This window comes from Falco cherrug, chromosome 9 (genome assembly GCF_023634085.1).
Source record: "Falco cherrug isolate bFalChe1 chromosome 9, bFalChe1.pri, whole genome shotgun sequence".
Classification (NCBI taxonomy): Eukaryota; Metazoa; Chordata; class Aves; order Falconiformes; family Falconidae; genus Falco; species Falco cherrug.
In genome coordinates, this window is record NC_073705.1 from 19,702,659 (window position 1) to 19,719,454 (window position 16,796).

The window sequence follows — 16,796 nt, forward strand, 5'->3', positions numbered from 1 at the left end:
GTGGCATGGAGGTGACTCCTTCCTTGGCCCCCCCTCGGTCACTGTGTTTGATCGCTATTATCTAATACAACCTTCGGACGGGCTCTGGCGTGCGGTGCTGGCCGGGGCGTGCGGGACCCACCTGGCAGGTTCAGCCCAAGACAGGGAGGCGGCTGAGCCAGGCTATGGGTGAGAGCGGGCCCCTGCAGCGGGTGTGCGTGGAGGATGCTGTTCGAGGGACCCCGGGTGGCAGGGTAGGCGCTGGAGCACCCACCTGCCGCGTCTAACGAGTCTGGGTTTGGGTGGCCCAGCTCTCGCTCCAGCCATGCTGCTGGGTGAGGGGCCATGGCAGGGAGGTGCAAGTTCCCTTTCCTGCCCCAGACGATTCACATCCCGTCCTGCCCCAAAGAAACCAGATCCTCCTCCAGGAAGCATTGCATACATGCTCTTCCATTTGGGCAAGAGGAGTTAAAAATGCAGCTGCAATTACAAACCCTTTTAATTTCCAGCCCCTGGTAAGAGCAGCTGGGCTGAGCATGGTGGGTGGAGTGTTGTCAGTGGTGAGTCTGGCCCCCCTGTGCACGGCCTTGCTCTGTAGGTCTGACAGGCAGGTAGAGCTGCTTTCCAGTGTGGTTTGCAGCTGAAACCAGCAGGTTTCATAAGCTCAGAGATCTGAAATGCCTCCCGAGGGGCTGGCCTCCTGCACCCCAGGCCGTGCTGCGCTTCCTCAGCCGCCTGAAGTGGTGAGGGAGTGGGTGAACCGAGGACCAAGGAGCAATGCGGGCAGCTGCAGGAGCAGACCCGGCTGGAAGCAGCACTTCAGGCCGTGAATGTGCTGGTTGAAAAACGGGGTGCCTTTTGGTACTGAAAACATTTGCAAAAGAAGTTCTGTTCTGGAGCTGTGCTTGTGGTAGGACACAGCTCTGCACCCGATGGGCACAGGGACGCTTCACGCTTGTGCGGCATCTGGCTCAGCCCGGAGCCCTTCTCCAAGACGCAGCTACATGACAGCGTTTCCTCTCTCCAGTGGAGCGTTTGGGGCCTGCCCAGCGAGGCACAGGGACGTTGCCTCTCTGAACACAAACGGATGGCCAGATTTTCATGAGGGGTGAGCGCTTGCAGGTTGTTCTGGAGCCAGTGGGAATGGTAAAGGTAACAGATGGGTAAAACGGCGCAGGGCGATCCGTCAGCGTGGTCAAGCATCACACCCTGGGGCAACTGTGGCTCATCTTCTCTAGACATTTTAAGAGGAAATCTTGGGGAGTGAATAATTTCAAATCACTTCACGCTGTAGCAGTGTAAGTAGCAGAGGCAGAGAGGAAAATGGCCCTCTTCCCCTCACTGCTAATGCAAGGACTGAAAACAAACACAGAGCAGCATAAAAAAATACCCACACTAGAAAAATACTGTGAAGGATAGATACCCGGCACCAGCACTGCAGTAACAGCACCCTCTTGTTTGACCGACAGCTCTGGCAGAGCTCATGTGTGTCGGCAATCCAAGTGTACAAGGTATGTTGCAAAAGCTATTTTGCCGCTTTCTCTGTCCTGACCTTTGCAAATGGCTCCAGGTGTTGAGCAAAGACTCAACAGCTTGACTCAAGCCTTAGGTCTCTGCAGAGCTGTCAGGCGCCGTCAGACTTCAGCCGACCTTGCACCAGCTCGTGGACTGGCACGTCACTGTGCTGATGCAAGAGCAGGGAATGCTGCTGTTGACATTGGAACAAATCGATGTCTCACTGAAAGTCTTTCATCAGAGAGTTTCAAACAATAAACAAAAAAATACGGTCACGAACAGCTCGCGGACAAGTAGCTGCTTCTAGGAAAGATGCAGCATCGGTGTTCTGGTGTTCTTTGAAAATGTTTTTCATTTGAAATGTTGAGAACTGTATGAAAAACCACTGCTTTGTCCTCAGCTGGAGATTGGACTATTTCTGACTCTACCCCGGACTACCCTTTTGGCAACCCTTGTAAGGACTTTGACAGCGTAAGACCACAGCTGTCTTGGTGGTGTCTTCTGTGAGTTTTTGTGGCAAGGCTGCACAGCAACCCTGGAAAGCAATCAGCTGGAGCAGAAGTGACAAATAGCTGTTGGCACCGTGAATTCAACACCACGGGCCAAACTCTGCCCAGAGAACAGGGAAGTTTTCTGCAGTCCCGCAGAGCAGTGAGGAGCCATGTCAGATCTAAGCTGATCTGAGCGCAGGAAGCCATCAGATCTGTTGGGAGTGGGTAACCTGCTTGGGGGGACCAGTATGGGAGCTCCTGCTGGCAGCAGGAGTTTGTTGAGCCCAAGATTGCTCCTGGGTGTATACATACATCTATATATACATATATTTATGTATATATACATACATTTATATGAATACTATGGAGTCAGAGAGCCACGGTAGGTGGGCACCAGTGTGTGTACCGCCCTGCCCCCGAGGGACAGAGCTGTGGTCCAAACCGCGTCTGGCTGCTGAGTGCCATGGGGGTGCCCCCCTGCATGTCACGGGTGCAGTGTCCCTCGACATCGCTGCCTCTCCAGGAAGCCTCCGAAACCCGGGGGGGGGCCACAGCGATGCGGTGCTGCTCTCATGCACGACAGCAGCAGGTCAGTCAGTGAGCTCATTGTGTAGGGCTGGAGGAAAGATTTCTTTCTTCACATTAAAGGAAAAATGATCTAACAAATCATTTGACAAGAATTATAGGAGGATTTAAGCACAGGGGGTTTTGAGTGCAAGCAGGACAGCTGTCAAGTTTAGAGAAGAGATTAGCGGTTCATTTGAGAGATACATTAGGAAAAAGCTTACTCCAGGGGGCTGTTAGCTCCCTTGAGGCTGGGGAGGATTTAGTGTCTGTAAGTGTTGATGTATTGTGCACGTTACAAAGCTTGCCATCCCAGCAGCTTTGATACATTCCAGCTTTTCTTTAAAACCCCTGTGGTTGTTAAAGTGACTTTCATTTAACATGGGAGATGTTGACAAGCTCCCCCAGGAGGCCGGTGAGTTCTTGAAAGGGTCTCTGAAAATACTAGATTCACCACCACTTGTAGATGATTTCCACACACCCCCCTGGAATATCAAGGAGCGGTTTGTTTCTGACAGCACTAAAAATACATTAGGTGTCTGCTGACACAGGAGAGATAGGGCCCGTGCTGGTTGGACTCCCAGCCTAGTGTTCGGGGATGCAAGCTAAAGCTTTTGGTTTAGCAGACGATGCTTGTGTTTGGAGAGCTGAAGTTTATAGCACAGAGCGATCCTTCCGTTTAGAAGATTGGAAGCAGCTGGTGGGACTAACATGGGCAAATGAGGTTTCAGCAGAGGATACAAACACAAGTCTTGAAAGCAGAGCCTCAGCTCAGAGTCTGCTCGGAGGCTCCAGCGCCGATATTCGATGCGCCCACGGGCTGAGCGCTTTCCCGCTGTTCCCCTTGTCGAAAGGGAGAGGTGCACAAGGGCTCATGCCATCAGTGCACGTGGGGTGGCCGTGCTGGCAGGGGGCTCTGAGGAGGAAGCCCCTGCTCTGTGTCACTGGTGTGGGAAAGGTGGGGGGGCTGGGGCACGGTGGCTCCCGGGTTTCAGGGAAAGGAGGGTCAGTAAGAACTGTAATGAAATTACTCTGGCCCTTTTTACTGGCAAAAATATACCGAGGTGGAGGATTAGGGAAGTAAAAGCCAGCTGTGAAATATGACTTTGGTTTTGGTAATCTTTCTTTGCAGATTTGCTTTTGTTGTGTGGAAGCAGCTGATCCTTTAAAGAGGCGGAAATCTGCTTGACTGCAAAGGAGGCAGTGGTGGTCTCACCTTCCTCTGGTCTGTGCTGAGCCCAGTGGGCTATTTCTGCATAACCAAACACGTTAGGTGTTTCTCTGCACCAGGGTATCAAACTTCCTCGTGGTGTAGACCACAACTTCCACGCACTGTGCTGGAGGCAGGGGTGACTCTCTGGATCTGTTGTCTTCAGCCAATGCATCTGGAGTTACATGACAGTCCTCAGGCAGCTGCAGCAAATGTTCACCCTGGCAGACAGAGCTGGTGGGGGGCATCATGTATTTTTAGCTGTCTTTTAATTTGATTCAGCCATCGACAATGCAGAGCAGCACGCAGTGGTATAGCCAGCTCTCTAAGAACTGCTGCTCCACCTCTTTGCATGCAGACAACTGGAAAGAGCTGAGAGGGAAAAACAAAGATGCTTGCTTGCCCAGTGAAAACATAGCGTGATGTTAGTTGCCATTTCATGGATGTAAAACCAGAGGAGGCAGTGGTAGGTCCCCAGTGAAGCAGAACTATGCTGTTGCCTCCCAGGTCTTGGCACCCAGCTCAGCCTCCCAGCTCTCTGTGGCTGTGGCAGTACCTGTTCAAGGTTCGAGTGAGGAGCTGGGCTGCAACAACTGGGGCTGTGATTCCAGACCTCCTCCTAGAGAACCACACAGAAACAAATAATCCTATATAACTGCAGACTTTGAGAAATGCCACCAGTTGAAAGACCTGAAGTAAAATATTGATGAGCTACCTCCTAACCTGGGCACTGTATAAGCAGGGCTTTGGGTGATGTGGAGAATCCAAGCAGTGATCACGTAAGTAATGCGCACATCTTAGCAGAATGTTATATGAGCAACCTAAATAAAAGCTCTGCTTGACTGTTAAGTGCTCGATTTTCCAGCAAAATGGCATCCTTTTCCCTTTTTAGTTTTATATCTAGCAATGGCATCTTCTGCATCCCGTATGGTTTCAACATGAGCCTTCAGCAGAGCCTGAACTGTGGTCTGGCAGCATCAGCCTGGCTGCAGCCGTAGCAGTAGGGGTGTGTGTGGGTCTTTGTGGGGGCTGCTGAGGTGACAGCCTGACAGCCAAGCCCTCTCCAGGGCTGACAGCAAATAGGAGGAATAGACTTCATGTTTTGGGGGCTGGTGGTGCAGAGAGGAGAGATACTGATTTTCCTTTTCCCCAGGAAAGCCTGTCAGCCTGTCAGCTGAAGCTGAGCTAATTTTCAGGAGGCAAAGTGTTTTCTGGATACAGACTTTTTTAAATCTTCAAATTCAGAGCACTCCTGAAAGTGTTGGAAATAGCAGCTGTAAAAAAAAATATCCATTACAAGACTCTTTTTACAATCAAAAACGTATCCCCTCTAATTATCAAGGCTGATAAACAGTAGACACTATCAGCTCTTCCATCATCTCTTGCAAATGCATGGAATTTAAAGGAGAATGCAAAGGTTGTAGACAACCCACCAGGGTTTTGACTTGCCCATCCAAACTACTGCAGAACACAAATACAAGTCAAGATTCAAATGTTTATCAGCAGAAGCGTATTTTTCCTGAGGACGTAGTAACTCACATTAACATCTTGTGGAAAAGAATGTCAGAGTAGCATAGAAATGAATATATACTGTCTATGAGAAAATCAAACAGTTTTTATGAAAACTGAGAGGGTTTTTTGTTTAAGAACAATTTGTGTTTATGCATTTTGTAAATATATCAGGGAAGTGTAATAAATGCTATAAGCATTTCAGCTTCTAAATGTCGAATGAGGTTTTTCTCTTACAGCAAATCAGACTAGTGTTGAAACTGGAAAACAGGTTCTTCTGTAAAGATCCTGTGAACCTGAAATAGCACAGAAAACGTGTTCATTTTACAGTTTTATAATGAATGAGATTAAACTCTCTATTACTGGACTTTTCTATTACTGGATATCTCAAACTCAAGTCGAAGGGATGACGGCAGGATGGGTGTTGGGGGACCAACAGCTCTCTGATCCGTGCTGAGCTGCTCGCCTGCCACCGATGCCACTGCGCCCACTGACAGCAGCCTGTGACCTGGCCTGTGCATTTTGAAATGCTGAGGTTGAAATCCTGGCTCACAGGTCTCCGCTCCGGCCAGGTTTTCATCTACAGTGGCTGGTGGGTTATTGTCATGCGCCTCTGTCATGTGTCAGAGGTTCGTGCTGTCAGTGCCTCTTGGAGGGGCTGGTATTTCGAGGTTTCACACATCTAAAAGTGAAGTGTCGACTGGCTTTGCCTGCATGTAATGCTGTTTCACGCTTCCTTTTAACTCCAGGGTAATAATAAATGAAAACCCAGTTCAGCAAACACTTAAGTACATGCTTACCACTGCAGGCCTTGCTACAGTACTTGCATTTTTTCTCACAGTTGGCAGTTTCTGTCAGATTTCAGGAAACTGCAGAGTTTTTAAAACACAGAGAGGTGTTATGGTGACTTGCAATGCAGGGTAAAATCCTGTTCAGTTGATATCAGTGATGAAACTCCTGCTTATTTAGAGGAGGTGGCCAAGAGCTTGCACACCAATTGCATCTCATGTTGCCTGTGCTTTCGTGTCTCCTGTGCAAGGTCATGTAAGTGGAAAGCCAAGCCAATGTGTTTGGGAAAAAGAGGAGTCTTTCCGTTTTGGACGAGTCTTTGGATCCATTGAAAAGAGTATTTCAAATAAAGTTTTGGCTAGACACTCTACATTCCTTTATGTATTCCTTCTCTCCAAAAATTACTGCTCCAGGATATACTTGAGAGAGCTTGATACTTGCATGAGGATTTATTGCTTTTAGTTTCTGAATCGGTTCTGAACCTGAATTAGCAAATGCTAGTGCATATTTCTAATACCGAAAAGAATTCCAGCAGAATTTCTGAGGTCTGCCTGATTAAATCCAGCAAAGGCTCCTGCTAAGCTCCTAGGCAGAGCCAGCCATATCAAGGACTTTAAGACGACTGCAAATTCCGTTCTGAAGATTTTTTTATTGTGTGAAATTTTATCAAGCAGAAGACATATATATTAGTTGATCCATATAAATGTCATACACACATGCAAGACGGTAGATAAGTTCCTGATATATTAATTTCACGTGGCGAGGATAATAGTATTTCTTCTGGCAACTTGATTAAATTTATAAAAAATTCCTAGTGAAAAACAGTCGTTGCATTTTTTGTCAAGCTGATAAGTATGATTTAATTGTAAGAGAAAAGCAACGGAAAAAATCAGGCAGTTGAAAACTACCACTCTTGTTTTCTCTTTTATTATTTGGTGGAAGGAGTAAACAGACGGTTCTTCATTGTTCTGCTTGCTTGGAGGTGCTGGTTTTCCTAATCTGAAATTCAGGTTGTCTCTGTTGGGAAGAGCAGTGGTGACCAAGAAAACCGTGAAACAACAAGAATACTGAAGTCAAGAAAACAACAGGAAGGATGTTTTTAACCAGTCTAAATGTTTTTTGTTTCTTACATATTCTGGGATCTGTTGTCTTCTCAGAAGTCATAGTTAGCTTCGAGACTTAAGATTTTGGGGAAAGGAGGTCTTCGTTAAAGATTCAACGGCTCCACCCTGATTTCCAGCAAACGTGTTTGGGGACAGTGGATGTATCCTCCTGGTGATCAGAGACTGGGGTTTGGGATCTGACGTCCTCTGATCCTACAGGAAGAGAGACACAGTCTCAGCGAGTTGTTTCTCAGAGCACATTGTGCTGTTAGGAAGGTGAATGCTCCTCAGGCTGTTAACGTAAACATCTTGGGTCAAACACAGCTTGGTTTGGGGAGGGTTCCTGGAGATCTCTGGGGGTCAGGGCTTGGACTGCAGTGCTGTGTGCCTCTTGGGTCCTGCTGCTCTGAGGCCTGGTGCTTGTGTCGGTGGGAGGGGGGTCCCATGGGAGAGCCCTCTCCCTGGGGAGGCCCTGGTGTGGTGGTGAGGCTGGTGTTTCCCTGGGTGTACATTGATGCCTATGCAACTGGCAACCACCCCAGTGCCTGGCCAGGGCCACAAGAACAGGAGGTTTTGTCCACCTCTCGCTGCTCTCCACCATGGTGTGTGCCTCCAAAGGGTTTCTCCCTTGCTTCTCAGCTGCACCCTTCTCCCAGCTCATCTCATGCCTGTGCTCACAGCTCAGGCTGGGACACAAACCCCGTGCTCCCCCAAGGCTCTCCCCCTCTCCCTGGACTATGGGGTCCCTCCTGCACAGAGGCTGGGGCATATCTGGCTCCTGCCCATCCATGCTCCTTACCCTTGGGAGCCCTGGGCATGGATGTCTGTGGATGACATGTGAGTTTGTGTGCTCCCGTGTGCAGGTCTCTGTGCGCAACAGTATGCGGGAGGATTGCAGTTTGTGCTTTGGCATTTCACGTCCCCTGGGAGCCCGTCTTATGTTTCCAAATTCTTGTGCTCCTGTTTTCTTACAAATCCCACTCTGAGTCTGACCCTGAGAGCATGACTTCATTTGTGTCTTCAGTAAGAACTATTTTGTTCAAACCTTTGGGTGCTTTTGAATTATTTTTTTTTTTCCTGAAGGGATAAACCACTAATTATAGATGGAAATGGTACCTCAAAGATCCATCTTAATAATATAATTGTAGTAGCAAAGCAACTGGTATGATTATGTGCATCATTGCACTTTTCAGCCATTAACCAGCTTTTCTTGGTTAATGAAGTTAGTAAAACCTAGAATGTGCTTTGCTGGAATATATCCAGTGGAATCTCATTATCACCTACAAGCCTTTATAATTGGGGTGATAATGTGCAAAACGTTATATTGCTGATAAACGAGACGGGATTAAAAGAGGGCGAAGTTCTGCTCTCAAACACACATGACAGATCTTGGGATTTTGGTGTGTATTTGTGGAATGCCTGCAACCCCGTGTCGAGTTTGGGGGGGTGACGTCTGAAGCAAGAGGAGGTGCGCTTGGAATGAGTCCAGCAGCAAAACTAATGAGAGCTGTGACCTCTCAGGAGAAGTAGAAAGAGTTGGTGCTGCCGAATCAGGAGAAGACTGTAGTGAGGCATGAAAATGGTCTTAAATGCCTTCAAAGAAGGGAATAATCTGTTCTCCATGATCCTGTTGGATAGGACACAGAGGAATGGGCTTAAAGCACAGTGAGGGCGATTGACGTTGGGTATTGAGGAAACACAGAACAGATAAATTGGTTGAAATTGGTTGGACCAGGGTGTACCAAAGGATTCTTCACTCCTGGTGGGCACCAGGAGGAGGTGAGGGAGGCACAGGCGGAGGTGGCATGGGTGTGATTGTGGCTGGCTTTGGGCGGTGGGGAGCTGAGGCACCGGTGGCACCACTACAGTGTTGTGTTATGGTTAAAGGCACAGGCGAATAGTGAGAGACTATTAGCGGAGAGACCAGAGATCTGCTTGGTGCTTGCACAAACACAGACCAGGCCTGCCAGGAGGCTCTGTGATCAGAATTATACTTGTCCCTATTTCATGCTTGGAATTATTGTCAGGACTGCTGATAGAAGGGAGAGAAGACTGTCACTGTTATAAAAGCAAAAGAGAGCATTACTGTTTGTTTCCTTGGATGATACAGGTCATAAGGCTGCTTCTGCTTGTGCTTGTTTAAATTCCAGCATGTCTTTTTAGGAAAAAAAACCCCATCCAAATGTTATTAAAAAAAAAAAAACGTGTAATGAAGAATCATCCTGTCTGCTCCAGCTCTGGCTTCAGTAATAAATTCATTACTTACACTGTTAAATGTGTGCCCCATCTTTCCAGCCAGGACTTGTCTGTTTTCAGTGTCAAGGTTTTCAGATGCTAATTGAGGACCCTGGTCTCAACATTTCATTCTCCCTGTAAACGTTAATAGTCTTTAACCAAGTCATCCTTTCACCTCCTCTCTTCATAAGCTAGACAGATTGATCTCCTGGATCTGTAACTGTAAAGGCTGTTTTTCTGTCCTTCATATTTCTCTCTGAACCCTCTGCAACTTGTCAGCATCCTTTATGAGTCGTGGGCTCTAAATTTAACAATTTAACAAAAGCGGGAATTACACCAGTGGTGCTGGGAGCACAGGAAGATTTGCATTCCTTGCCATAGTGCTATACCCAAACATTGTGTATGACCGAATAGAAACATAAAAATAGATTCAGACCAAAGGTTCATTAGCTCAGTGTTTTGTTTCTGGCAGTAGCTCTTAGTGGGTGGATACTGAAGGGTGATGTTTCCCTGCACAGCCCTCCCCTTATCTTTTTAAAATAAAGACACAATCTGAAATTCCATGTGAAGCCTTTGGTATTTATATGGTTTTGGTGTCTGAATGGTCTCTTACGCCTGTAGGTTTTCGGCATTTGTATCACGTGCTGCCCAAGGAGTTAAACTGTAAACCAGAAGATTTGTGTCTTTCTAGGAGTCTGGGAAAGAATATTTTTAAATCACAGCAGGGCGCTGAGAAAGCACGGCGGGAGCCATGGTCCAGACAGGGGGACAGTGTGTTCCTGCTCCCTGGGGACCGTGCTGGTCAGCAGGCTGCCCAGCCGCCCCCGCACCTCTGTGCTGTGTCGCGGTGCCAGGGGCTGACACCCTGAAAAGGCAGTGGGAGCAAATGCAGGGCCCTGCCAGGCACTGCTGGAGCTCTGACAGCGGCTGCCCGAGTGCCAGGGAAGGAGTTTATATATATATATATTTATAATATATATATATATATATATATATATAAAATAGCGTCCCTTGGGAGCCCTGCCTCCCAGTCCCTAATGGCTGTGCTTGTGCTTAGCTGGTGAGCCACCATGATCCCCAAAGGTGTTGTAGCATCTCTGACTCCCAAGACGAAGCCCTATCTCTTGTGAGCGGGGGGCTGGGGGGCTCAACTTGGTCCCACCAAGCACTGGGGCTTCCTTGCCTCCCCTCCACCAGCTCCCTGGCAGCAACAGATCCTCCCCTCGGTTATCACTCCGCTGCGTTGTGTCATCTGCAGCTTTAGTCGAGCATCTTTTCATGTTTTCTTCCAATGAGCTGCGAATAGATGACCATGGAGCTTCTTGGAAACTCCCGGGGTGATGGTTCCTCGTTTACAGTTACGCTTGGAGCTTTGTCAGCCCGTTTTCAGATTACCTGCTGCACACCAGGTTAGTTCTGTGCCATTCTGGTTTCTCGGTCAGGGCAGTGTATTAGGCTGGGTGTCATGCGGCATTTGCAGCATCAACGTTCATGCGTATGTCGACACACTTCATCTTACAGGGAAAAGACGCCCAGCTAGTTCAGTAGGACACCTTGCTGTAGACACATGCCCTGTGTTTAGGCACTGTTGTCTAACTGCATCCCTTGGGCTGCTGGGAGAATGACAAGGTGGGTTTTTTGGACCGTTCCAGTAGCAGGCTCACTAAAATCAGATATAATCCAGTGTCATAGAATTTTGCTTATGAAATTTCCATGGAAAAAGCAAGATTTCCAAAGACAGAGTCAATGCTAGAGGGAGAAATGGATACGTTTGCATTTCAAGCTGTTGCTGGCATGCAGGTAACCAAAGACACACTTGCCAGTGGTGGACAAGACTGGTGATGAGGAAATGTGTTCTACTGCTGGGGAAGGAAATCAAGAAAAGCCATTGCTTTAAGGGTCTGAAAGTAAGAGCAGAGCTGGGTGAGGCCAACAACAACACAGACAAGAGACACAGAGAAAAAAAATACTTTAAAATGTTTAAATCCTGTTTTCTGAATAGGCAGAACAAATAATGTGATAAACCACTTAGAGGATGTAAATGTACATGCACAAATGTAAGTGCAGGTTTCTGGTATGTCCCTGGATCTCATTTTTTTTGAAAAGACAAGCTCATGACATTCTGGTCCTACTGAAATTAATGGGAAGACTCCTGCTAGCTTTATCCTTATTTATGACTTTATTATGAGCATATTATTGAGATAATTGAGACACAAAGAGCCATAGTGACAACATATTCCACTTTTTTGTCTCGTTACTCAGACAAAAAGAGCAAATATCAGTAATAACTTCCCGCAGCTAGGGAAGGGCAGGTGCCACACACTCCGGTTGTGCGTTGTTTCCCTGGGTGTAAGAGGGGTGGGTGGGGATCCCCAGGGTGGGGGGATGTCTGCTGGCATTTTACTTCTTGTGTTTGTTTGTTTGTTTTTTATAAATATTTTATACTTTTGTTACTGTTTTTCTGGTAATTTGCTGATTCTGAGCATTTGGATTTTTGTTTGAGCAGCTGAGGAAAGCAAACATATTTGTTCATAAGAATGTTTAATTGTGACAAGATTCCTCTGCTGTTCAGATTTCTGGAGGGATCGCCTTGATTTTCTGAGCAGTTTTGTCCTGGCACCAAATTATTATGGCTTTCCAGATGAATATGAATTCTCTTCCCATCTGAAAAAAAAAGAGAATGCAAATAAACACCATTGTTTCCTAAACTAATAAACAACTTTCCTCTAATTTTAACACCCAGATGTCATAAAAATTGAAAGTGCATGCTACTGAAAGCCAATATTATTGAACTGATTTTATGAAAGGTTATAAAATAGCAATGGTAATGAAAAATGAACAGTGCTGAGATTTGGTTTGATTTTTCTTTGAATTTATGATGCTCCTGAGAGCCTAGATACACATTACATGTGTATTGGAACCGAAGTGTATCCCTTTTAAAACAGTATACTTGTAAGCTTTTATGAAATGGAAGTGTTTCACACATGTGGAATTCATCACCATTTGAACAACAGTTTTAAAACCTTATGGTTAGTTCAAAATGCTTCTTAGTGTTGTTTCAACAATCATAGCTGTCAGAACTATAAAGCTGAAGTGTCTTGGCCTTCTTGAAATAAAACATTTAAAATCACTCATTTTAACATTTCTGATTTTTTTTCCTAGAAATTGTGAGAAATTTTTAAAATGTCACTATTTTATTCTGACACACGCCAAGTTTCACCTGACTGTAGATACGTTGTGCTGTCGCTTACGAGAACCGGACAATGTAAATGCAGCCGCACAGAACCCAGATGGTTCATTTTGATCACGGCCGATGCTGTGGGGTGGAGGAATGCTAGTGAAAGGACAGTGCCTGCGCAAGAGGGAACAGGAATGAGACAGGTCTTCGTTCATCTGCAAACGGAGAGGTGAAATCCTTCCTAGAACAGGGCTGACTTCTTGTAAATGGAGTTTCCACAAGCGTCGGGAGCCGGGCCCTTCCTTTTTATCGTCACCAGTTACGACAGCAGGCAGAGCCGCTGTGGTGGGGTTCAGCGATGTCACAAAACATCACAACACTGGAATTCAAAGATGTTCAATGTGCTTTGAAATATAACGATATACAAGGGCCAAAGTTACCCTTGTATATTCATTCCTGTGAAATGAAACAAACAGAAATTGAATTAATTGCTCTTAAATTCTGGGACTCCTGTGAATGCGGTTATGGTGTCTGTGACTTACCTCGAACCAATTTTGCCAGTGACACCGTGCTAATATTTTAATGCATAAATCCAGAATTGAACTGTATAATCTGGGCTGGACTTTCTAAGTTGTGGTGCCTGGTTTTCTCTGTGTTACTTACTGGCTTGCTCCATCCCTGCCTTTCTTTCTGCTTCCTCTTGGGCTCAGATAGAACGTAACCACGCTTCCAGCATTTCAAGCTTTTAGGACAGAGAAATTTAAAAAATCCAGCCCATCTTTAATCTGCTTATTGGAGAGATTTGCTTCTGTCAACAGTAATGGTGTGGCAAATGGCACCCAAATCTTAGGAATTTTATTAAATGCTTGTCTGAGGGCAGGCTTTATACCCCTTACTTGTCAGCTGTAGATAGCTGCATCTAACTTGAAGAAGGCTGTTTGCTTTGTAAAATATTCTTCATAACAAGAAGAGAGATCATGGGCTGGATCTTTAAAATTTTTTAATATGGAATTTTTTGTATCACTGATTTTTATCTTTGCGAAACAGGTAAAATATTTTCTCATGGAGGCTTCTGTTGTTTTCCTTCACTGTTTGCTAACAGGTTCGGAAGCGATCAGACACATTTCTATCTCATTGTAAAGGGAAGACTTCCATGGAAACCATGGTGGATACTCCAGGGAAGCCCATCAAGTAGTTTAAGGTCAGAAATCAGCGTATATTTAGGAACGAGGAGCCTGGGAGCGCAGTCGGGAGGTCTGGCTGCCCATCCAGCCGTGCCGCCCACAGTGGTGCGGGACAGCTGCCCCTCCGCTCCTTCCGCGTGACGGCCATCCTGTAATGACTTGTCATTACTGAAGCAATTTTTCTGCAGCCATCGCTTCATCTTTAAGTTCCTGTAGCTATAGGCAGCGAACGCAGAGGCTGCCCATGCTGGCAGCGGGTCGAGCGTGGTTTGAAGCACGTCGGCAGCGCTGGCTGCGACTGTGGCCAGGCTCTGCCCCCTCCCTTCCCCTGGCTGTTAGCCGGCGGAAAGCCCTGTTTTTGTATGTAACCATAATATTTTTGTTCTGCGGCTGCAAAAAAAAGCACAAGTTATCTAGCAGGGCTAATCCCAGGACAGCAGGAGTCCTGAAGTGGTTCATTTAAAAAAAGATATGTGTGAAATAAAAAGGTCTGGGTTGGCTTTTACTTGCTCTGTGGAAAACCAGGGGATAATGTGTAAAAAGGGAGGAGAGAGAGTTGTGACAAGAAGCCAGGAAAAGAAAAAAATACAGTTTGAAGCCATTTAAAGCAGACAGGGTAATCTTTCTGAGTCAGGGTGATGGGAAGTCAGCAAAACCTTTTGCGCAAAAGGTGCTTGAAGGACACACTTGGTACGCTGTGCCATTAGTTGTGGAGCCGCGTGGACTGGACAACCTTGATTTTATCTTGATCTCACTGAAGTAGCGCAGCCTCCTCCGGGTCCCCGCGGTGCGGGGAGGCTTCCGGCAGTGCTGGGGCGGTCATGGGTGCCTGTGGGGTGGCCGAGGGTTCCTGTGGGGTGGCTGAGGGTGCCTGGCAGTGGGGCTGGAGGCCAGCACAGGCTGCACTCGCCATTTCCCTGGCCGTGTGTGGCAGCGCAGGGGCCAGCTGAGGCCTGGCAGCCCTGGTCTTTGCCATTTTATTATATATTGACATTGCCAGATTGTGGGGTTTTTTGTCAGCTAAAGGCAGGGGCCGAAGGCTGACATATTATTTAGAGGGGAAAAAAAAGGCACCCAGCAATGTTTTGCCTACTGCTGTCGGAGGCAAGCCCTGTGACCACCAGGAGGGAAAGAAAGGAGAAAACCCAAACTCCAGCTGCTGCCTCCTCAGCCTGATACTGTCTTGGTTTTACTGATCCCTAGTTAGTCACTTGCCCTATCTTCTTGTTTATTTGTGACTTTCTCTTGGCAAAAGCAGAGAGAAAATGCTATTTCACTGTTTCTTGCAGAGGCAAATCTGATGAAGGTGACACAGACAGGCAGGAGTATGGGGCGGGTTGTGTGGTGCCTGGCGCTGCTCAGCCAGTGGGACCGAGAGGGTTTGGCAGCTGCCTGCATGATGCCAAAGCCCGAGGAAAACCTTCAGTCCTGGGGCAATGCAGCATCTTCAGGTGTAGCTGCAACATCTGTTGGCGTAAGTATGCAAACACTGAAGAAAAACGGGAAAAAAATGCTTTTCCTGCCATGTCAGTGCCTGAGCATCTCAGTCTCTTCAATTTATTTCCTCCTCACTGCTAAAGGTGGGGAAAGAGATTGAAGATGGACACACACTTGCAAGAGTTTCCAACTGGAGGCCTGATGGAGGAATTATTATTTTTTTAAATTAAACCGTGTCTGATCTGCTCGGCCATGGGTGAGTCATGGAGCACTGGGACATCCCACCTCCTTCAAAGGCTGTAATTCTAATCTCATGATCTTTCAAGAGAAAACCTTGCTGGAGACTCATGGAGTAAGCTGCACCTTAAACAGGTTGACGAGCAAACGTGAGTCACTGGGCGGTTGGAAGGGACCTCTGGAGGTGGGCCAGCGCTGCCCCGAGCAGGGCAGCCGGGCAGCTGCGCAGAAGTGAGGTGCCCTCCGCTCTTCCTCCTCTTCCGAGGAGCCACAGCCCGGCAGGCAGTGCGGTACCTGAAGGTGGGACTGAAGGAACATCTCCCCCTCGGCACCCTGCGTGGGCACAAAATGCTTACTGCCACCCAGCCACGCTGTGCCCGTAACAGCTGCTGTACTTGCTGGCTTCTTCCTGATGGTCTCCAGGCAGACGGCTCTTGGGTAGGGCAGCAGGGTGGAAGGAAGCAATGAAACTGCATTTGCTGCAGGTGTTGCTCAGAGACCCAAAAGACTGCCTGCGATCCAGCAATTCCACACAGGCTTTTAAAGCTAACACTGCAGGGCTTTCTCCATTTTAGTCTTTATGTTTTGCAAGTCTTACTGTGACATTCATCCCATTAATACCTGAACTTGCTGCATCCTCCTGTGAGAAAGTGCATTTTTATCTCCTTTTTATGGCGGGAGGCTCTTAAGGTAGAACATGGTGACAGAATTTGTCCACAGTCAGCTGCTAGGGCTGTGAAAGAGCCGGGACTGGGTTTGTTTCCCTGTTGTGGACCTTAATCACACAAAAAAATCCTTCCACTCTAAAGAAGCGAGTCAGGTCGGGTAGCTGCTTTTGTGCCTGTGTGCATTAGTCCTGCAGTTCATAGACCTCCCTCATTAAGTGGTCACATGCTGCAGACGGAATGCCAGGCCCATCTTCCAGCCTTGTGTTTGCAGGCTGGAAAGGCAAACGCTGGCACAGAAAACCTCAGCTTCCATTAGGCACTGTCTGAAATCAGCTAATCTTGTTTGAGTGAATATAGAAACTGCGACACCGTAAACAGAGGGGTTTGGTGCTTGGGGTACGCTGGGGGATATGGTCACATCAGAGACTGTCCCGACTCTGCTGGAGCCAGCAGCAGCCTCCCACTGGCTGGGAAACTATTTAAGCAAAGCCAAGAGAGAGCTGAAACTGCCGAGCACGCAGCTACTGACAGCTGGTAAATAACAATCCTGTTTGAAAACAGTAACTGAATAAAATACATTTGACCTTGGAGCTTTGTGGTCCCCAGGTAGCACAAGTTCAGATGTCACTGCCAAAGCTGGGGGGGGGGGGTTATGATAAGTGATGAGCTGGTCTTGAAATATTTCTTCTCATGCCAC